This window comes from Mus caroli, unplaced genomic scaffold (genome assembly GCF_978045245.1).
Source record: "Mus caroli unplaced genomic scaffold, Mus_caroli_1 scaffold_8, whole genome shotgun sequence".
Taxonomy (NCBI): domain Eukaryota; kingdom Metazoa; phylum Chordata; class Mammalia; order Rodentia; family Muridae; genus Mus; species Mus caroli.
In genome coordinates this window covers 74,454,136-74,461,075 of record NW_028227263.1, presented here as the reverse complement: position 1 = coordinate 74,461,075, position 6,940 = coordinate 74,454,136, and the positions used below count along the sequence as shown (strand labels likewise).

At 42.2% G+C, this 6,940-nt stretch overlaps 1 long non-coding RNA gene across 1 annotated transcript; it reads right to left on the bottom strand.

Moving 5' to 3' along the window:
• Positions 1–1,995: 1,995 nt before the first annotated feature.
• Positions 1,996–6,359, bottom strand: LOC147002959 (uncharacterized). The gene is made up of 3 exons (XR_015047730.1): positions 6,232–6,359; positions 3,611–3,730; positions 1,996–2,126 (listed from the first exon to the last, which is right to left on the bottom strand). It is a non-coding gene; the product is annotated as an uncharacterized LOC147002959 (long non-coding RNA).
• Positions 6,360–6,940: the final 581 nt, after the last annotated feature.

The window sequence follows — 6,940 nt, the reverse complement described above, 5'->3', positions numbered from 1 at the left end:
AAAAGATAGAGGCAGGAAGATCAAGAGTTTAGGGGCACCCTCAGCTGTGTAGTGGTTTGAAGTTAACCTAGGTCATGTGTAATACCAACGGAAAAACAAAACAACCCTGTCCACTCAGAATACAGAGATAATACCCACTTCTAGATCAAAAGACAGGCATGCTTATTCTCCAAGATAGAAGAATCAGGCTCCTTTGGCTTAGGTTTCTTCCTCTGTATGGCAACTTATCTTATGTATCTGTAGCCATTATATCTTATTTGCATTATTCAGTGGATCTTGGTGGCTGTCTTAGTTTGACCTTTTCCAAAGGTGCAAGTGTTGAGGCTTTGCCTCTAGCTAATAGCACTATGATGAGATAAAGGAATCTTTTAAAGTTAATTAATTAATTAAATTTATATTGCAGTATCAGCCCTTCCCTCCTCCCAGGCACCCCTCAAGCAGATCATCTCCCCATTTCTCCTCCCTCCCCACCCCTGCTTCTCCTCTGAGAAGAGGGATACCCCCCATCTGGGCATCACATCCCCTGGCACATCAAGATACTGCCGGACTAGGTGCATCCTCTCCCACTGAGGCCAGACAGGATGCTCCAGTAAAGGAATTTTTAAGAAGCAAGGCACAGTGAAAGGAAGCTAGTTCAATGAGAAATATTCTTGTAGGGGATGGTGGACTCCCACCCATTCCTCTCTGCCTCTTTGCTTCTTGGATGCTATGATGTTAGCAGTTTTAGCCTACCTGCCTGCTCCCTATGAGGCTCAGAGTAGTCCCAGCCCCAAAGGACCAAGTGGCAAATGCCAGAAACTAGGAGCCAAAGCAAAGGTTTCCTCCTTAAAGTTGCTTATACTAGACACGTTTCTATGCAGGTTGTTAATACACCAGCAGAATGGACGACATGCAAATAAGTCGGTGAAAAAACTGCTTACTGGGATGGACTTTCAGTCTACTGTTTGCTGCCAGCAGCCTTGGAACTGTGGTAGACGAATGTGTTAGCTGGCTGGTCAGATATAATACCTCAAAGCTTCCACAACCGTGGAGAGAGACTGGAATCTGACTCTCAGGTAGTGTGGTGTTCATTACTTGGCAGATAGTTATACAAAGGTGCTTTCCCACCAGCAATGGGCTATACTCCCACCTCCGACCCCAACTCTACCTCCACCCCCATCCCATACACAGAAAGAGATATATAGATGCAAATAGCTATGCATGTCTTACAGAGTTCAAGAATCAAATGAGATACAAAGCATAAAATTCAGTGAAGAAATTAGACCATTTCAAGCCCATGCTACTGCCCTGGGTTGTAAATCAAGAGAGAAATTAGAGCAATGAGAGATAGAAGAAAGGGAGAGAAATGTGAGAAGCAGCCCCAGGGAGGTAGTCCCGGGAAACAAAATGAAGCTAGGTAGAGGGTTTGAGCTCCTGGCAACATTTCTTCGGTGTGTACAATCCTGCTACATTGTTTCCAGGGAGAACCTCAGCCGTTCTCTTCTCTGCTCATCCCAGCACTCAGAACCTTTTCTCTGTCTTCAAATCCAGTTCCTGCAAAGTTCACCTTATCTCTGAGTACACATTTCTCTCCCCTTCTTGCTCCTATCCTTGTTCACTCTGTGTGTTCAGGTTTCCTTGTTGACCCTTGCGCTGCCTCCACCACTATTGCTTCTCTGAATAAAAAGTGTCCCTGCCCGCTACAATCCAAGCACATCTGTCCTCAATCCTGCTGCCATCATTTGCTATCGTCCTGGGTGACCCACTACTTGGTATTCAGAATAGGTCTCTCTGTCCACTCTGCTCTGATAGGGCAGAGCCTTTTTATCAGTCTGACCCACTACCTGTTCCCATGCCTCTTTTCTCCTGTGCTGGGGCAGGGCAGGGGCAGTTTAAACTCAGGACATCTGATTCTTGGGGGAACAAGGAAATCAGAGATGCCAGGCTGAGGAAAACAAGGGCTCCTGAGGTCCTTAAAGGGAACTTCTAGAAGTGAAAGAGGGAGACTAGATTGTATTCAAATGGCCACACTCGGTTTCCTTAAGGGAACACAGCTCTTGAGACTCGTAAACATGTCAAGCCACAGCTCCAGGTCTGGACATGCGAAGCCACAGCTCCAGGTTCGGGCAGTAGTCGGGTCCTTGGATCTGAAAGCAAAATCGTGTTAATGAACACTTGTTCTGGATTGTTTTCTGGCCTTGAACATCTATTTCTTACTTTCCTGTCTCTTCTGACTCTTTTAGGAGCAATGGACATTTATTAAACATAATGAAAACAGGACTGAAGATGGTCATAGGGCAAGGACCCGGGTGTCACAAAATAAAGCTTCATATAAACCAAGAATAAGAAAAAGAGATACATACATTTTATATGTGGTAGAAATTCTATTTATTTTACATATGACTTTTGCCCAGGATTATGCATTCAATCTGGAAGATATATATATATATATATATATATATATATATATATATATAATATGTGTGTGTGTTTTATAATATATGAATTCCCTATATCCACCCTGCTAGCTCTTTTTGTTAAAAGGAAGGTCAGCAGGTATAGTTAGCTGTAGAACACAGACAAAGATTATCCAGTGATGCTCTGCCAAAGCCCATTCAAGAACAATTGCTTGCTCCTCAATGGAACCCTATCTTCATTTTTATCTGAAAGATAAAATGCTCCCAGGGAAAGGATGTTAGTGAGATTTCCTGGGGGGAGGGACAGAATACAACAAAAGATATAGAAGCGTCAGTTCTGCTGAGATTACACCCTCTGAACTCTGCACTAATGTCAATCACCTTAGCTGTCCATAGCCTGCAGTTCACAGGCAGCTAACCACAGTCCATGGGACACAGGTCCTGTGAGTCCATCGTCTTTGCTTCTAGTATAACGCTGTCCTGTTTTAACCATCATTCCTCGTGCATACTGATTCCTGCCTAGACGTTCTACCACTGCTTCCCTCTTCATTATTGTATCCTCCACAAATTGAATGTCTATATTGTTATCTTCCACCAATCATCATTGTAACACACAAAGACACATAGTCTCTCACACACACACACACACATGAATGAATGAATGAATGAATGAATGAATGAATGAATGGAAAAACAACTTAAAATGCTGGAGCAACAAGCAAACTCTGAGAAATTAATCCCGAATCAGGAAATGTCATTTCAGCTTTGTAACCTAATGTTTGTATGTCTAAAATATTTTTTTAAAAAAATGAGAGAGTATCAAACAGTCTTATAATGAAAAAAGAATGTGCCCATGGCATTAATTCTACCTCCTCTACAATCACCTACTTCTGCCATCCCTATTCTAGGTACCCTGGTCATGTGAATGGGTACCCTGCCTTCTCAGAAGCACAAGCTTGGATAACGGGACTTTTCCTCTTTGTAGGGGTGAGTGCCATGGTTGGTATTAAGTATCAGAGTGCTTGAGCCAGATATTAACAACATTTCTCACATCGGGGGAGTAGCCATTCTCGAGAAAAGAAATTCTATGCTGTGGCCTTTTTAGTGATTAGCTACTTTTCATTTTCTTTTTAATTGAAAATAAACTCTATCATGCAATACATACCAACCACATTCCCACCCCCTACACTCCTTCTAGCTCCCCATGCCCTCACCTTCCCTCTTCTTCCATGGTGTTCCTTGATCTCCTTGGGAAGGGACTTAATGGAGACCTGAACCTGCTCCCATCTGCTGCTGGAGGAAGTCTCTCTGGTGATGACTGGACAAAGCACCATCTATGAGTATAGCAGAATAACATTAGAATTTTTTGTTTTTTTTTGAGACAGAGTTTCTCTGTGTAGCCCTGGCTGTCCTGAAACTCACTCTGTAGACTAGGCTGGCCTCAAACTCAGAAATTCGCCTGCTTATGCTTCCCAAGTGCTGAGATTAAAGGTGTGCTCCACCACGCCCGGCTAGGATATTTTTACCCTTATTCTACCCTTGGTCTCTTGGCTATTCAGTCTCTGGTTCCTGGCCATCTAAGCAGTATAGAACATGGGTTCCCTCTCCTGGCATGGGCCTGAAGTTAAACAAGATATTAGTTGGTTCTTTGACACCATTGCACAAGCACATCTTGAAAGCAGGGCAGATTGTAGGTGGAGGGTTTTGTGGCTGAGTTGGTGTTCAGATTTCTGTTTCCAAAGCCTGCAGAATGGCTTTTTGAGCCAAAGAGACTAGACTGTAAGGTTGACGACCCCAGGCCTACACCAGCTCGATCTGTTCACCTTCAGTGAGTGGGGTGTACAGGAACAAATTCCACCCAGCTCACTGACTAGCTACTTTCCTTTTTCCAAACTCACTTCCTGTTTCATGACAAATGAAAGGATTTCACCAATACTGCCTTCCACCTTCTTGTCTAATAGCTACATGTTATCTTTTCTCATTGTGGATCACCCATACTTAGGTCAAACTGTTCTCTCTGTATCACCTCATATAGTACTTTCTAATATCCTATGTTGTAGTTTCACTGCCTTCTTAAAATTCTGTTGCGTGCTAAACAAAATGGAGGTTTCCCTGATACATTTGATACTCTCCTTTTTGTTTTATAGATTTCCCTTGGAACCAGTAGCACAACCAAATGTGCCACAGATGATATTCTCCATTAATTCAGCCATCCTTGGGTCTCCCAGGAGAGTGTCAATCATCAAGTGAACTTTCCCTTTCACTCCTTCCAAATCCATCCATACCACTTTATAGTCGATCTCTTCACCATTGGGCTTGTTATTTTTGTTTGTTTGGTTTTTTTTTTTTTTGGTGTTATGCAGTTTGGAACACAGCTGAGCGGTAAATCTGGGGTAGATTTTGCATTGTTTAGTATTGCTGGCAGGCTAGTGGAAGGAATGTTCATTACACAGAGTTACAGAGGTGGGCTAAGTGTTGCTGTGAAGGAGCACCTGGAGGCTGGGATTCTGAGCTGGAAAGGCAGTCTTCCTTCTGTCAGTTCACAAGGAGCTGAAGGAGCTACTTACTCAACCTAGCAGCCAGACCACTTGGCTCTTGGAGGTACCTGCTAGACTGTTTCTTGAGCCTCATTAACATAACCAAGTCCTACACTTCCCAGAAGGTATTTTTAGCATGTTAATGAAAATACCTATGTAAAAAGATGGTAGAAAAAAAAAAGAAGAAGTTTGAAAATACCGGCATAGGCAGAGTGAAGCAGGCTTTGTTTTTCCCTCATTGCTAGACTTTTTTTTTTCTTTTTTTAAAATCCTGATTGAATATTTTGGCACATTTTTCCCACTTTTTTTATTAGATATTTTCTTCATTTACATTTCAAATGCTATCCCAAAAGTCCCCTAGACCCTTCCCCTGCCCTGCTTCCCTACCTACTCACTCCCACTTCTTGGCCCTGGCGTTCCCTTGTACTGGGGCATATAAAGTTTGCTAGACCAAGGGGCCTCTCTTTCCAATGATGGCTGACTAGGCCATCTTCTACTACATATGCAGCTAGAGATATGAGTTCTGGGGGTACTGGTTAGTTCATATTGCTGTTCCACCTTTAGGGTTGCAGACCCCTTCAGCTCTTGGGTACTTTCTCTAGCTCCTATACTGGGGGCCCTGTGTTCCATCCTCTAGCTGACTGTGAGCATCCACTTCTGTATTTGCCAGGCACTGGCAAAGCCTCACAGGAGACAGCTATATCAGGGTCCCTTCAGCAAAATCTTGCTGGCGTATGCAATAGTGTCTGCGTTTGGTGGCTGATTATGGGATGGACCCCGCGTGGGGCAGTCTCTGGATGGTTCCAGTAGCTGGAAAGAACCCAGGTGTCCCTCAACAGAAGAATCGATACAGAAAATGTGGTACATTTACACAATGGAGTACTACTCAGCTATTAAAAACAATGAATTTATGAAATTCTTGGGCAAATGGATGTATTTGGAGGATATCATCCTGAGTGAGGTAACCCAATCACAAAAGAAGTCACTTGATATGCACATTAGCCCAGAAACCTAGAATACCCAAGATACAACTTCCAAAACACAAGAAAATCAAGAAGAAAGACCAACGCGTGGATACTTCATTCCTCCCCAGAATACGGAATAAAATATCCATGGAAGGAGTTGCAGAGACAAAGTTTGGAGCTAAGATGAAAGGATTGCTAGACTTCTTAAAGGATTTAGCAGGAAGCTTTGCCAAATCAGTTTCTTAAAGCTTTAAGAAGTATGCAAGACTTCTTATATATATCCAATTCATAGCTTCCCTTTCCTCTTCTCCCAGTCCCTTTCTTCCCTCTCACCTCCTCACCCCCAATCCCTTTCTTCTCAGAAAAGGGGAAGTCTCCCATGGGTATTAGATCTCCTTAGCATATCAAGTTGCAGTAGGACTAGGCACATCTTCTATTGAGACACGTGTCTGTTTGTAGCAAAAACTATTTGTGGACATTGTAGTTTGGCAGTTTTTCGAATTCATTTTGCAAGCATCACATTTCCTTTTCCAAATAAGAGAGTGAGAGAGAGAGAGAGATCCAAGAACAGATTCTTGCTGAGTCTTTATGCTGTCATAGGGCTCCCAGTTCTAAAATACTGGTTTTGTTCTTTAGTGGAACTTCATAGAACCAAAGTGGCCCACATTAGCTATACTTATTCATTTTGAAAAACTTCATAACATTTACCCAATTGAATGAGAATTGGTTTTGATTTAAACTCAGCATGTTACATATGTTTGAAATATACCATGTAACCAATAACATAAAATTAGTTTACTTAATTAAAACACTATATTTAGTACTGATGAAAGAAATCAGGAATCCTCTGCTTTCATTTTCCTTTCAGTTGGTTTGCGTATGCAGTGCTGGAAGATCACGAATAAATTAACACTTAATATTCTACTGCATTCTAATCAATATAGTCCTGATGTACACAGGGAAATAAACCAGTTTTTTTTGTCATACCTCCCATAAAATTGTATTAAACTAGACAGATATGTTCATTGATATGATGGCAGAA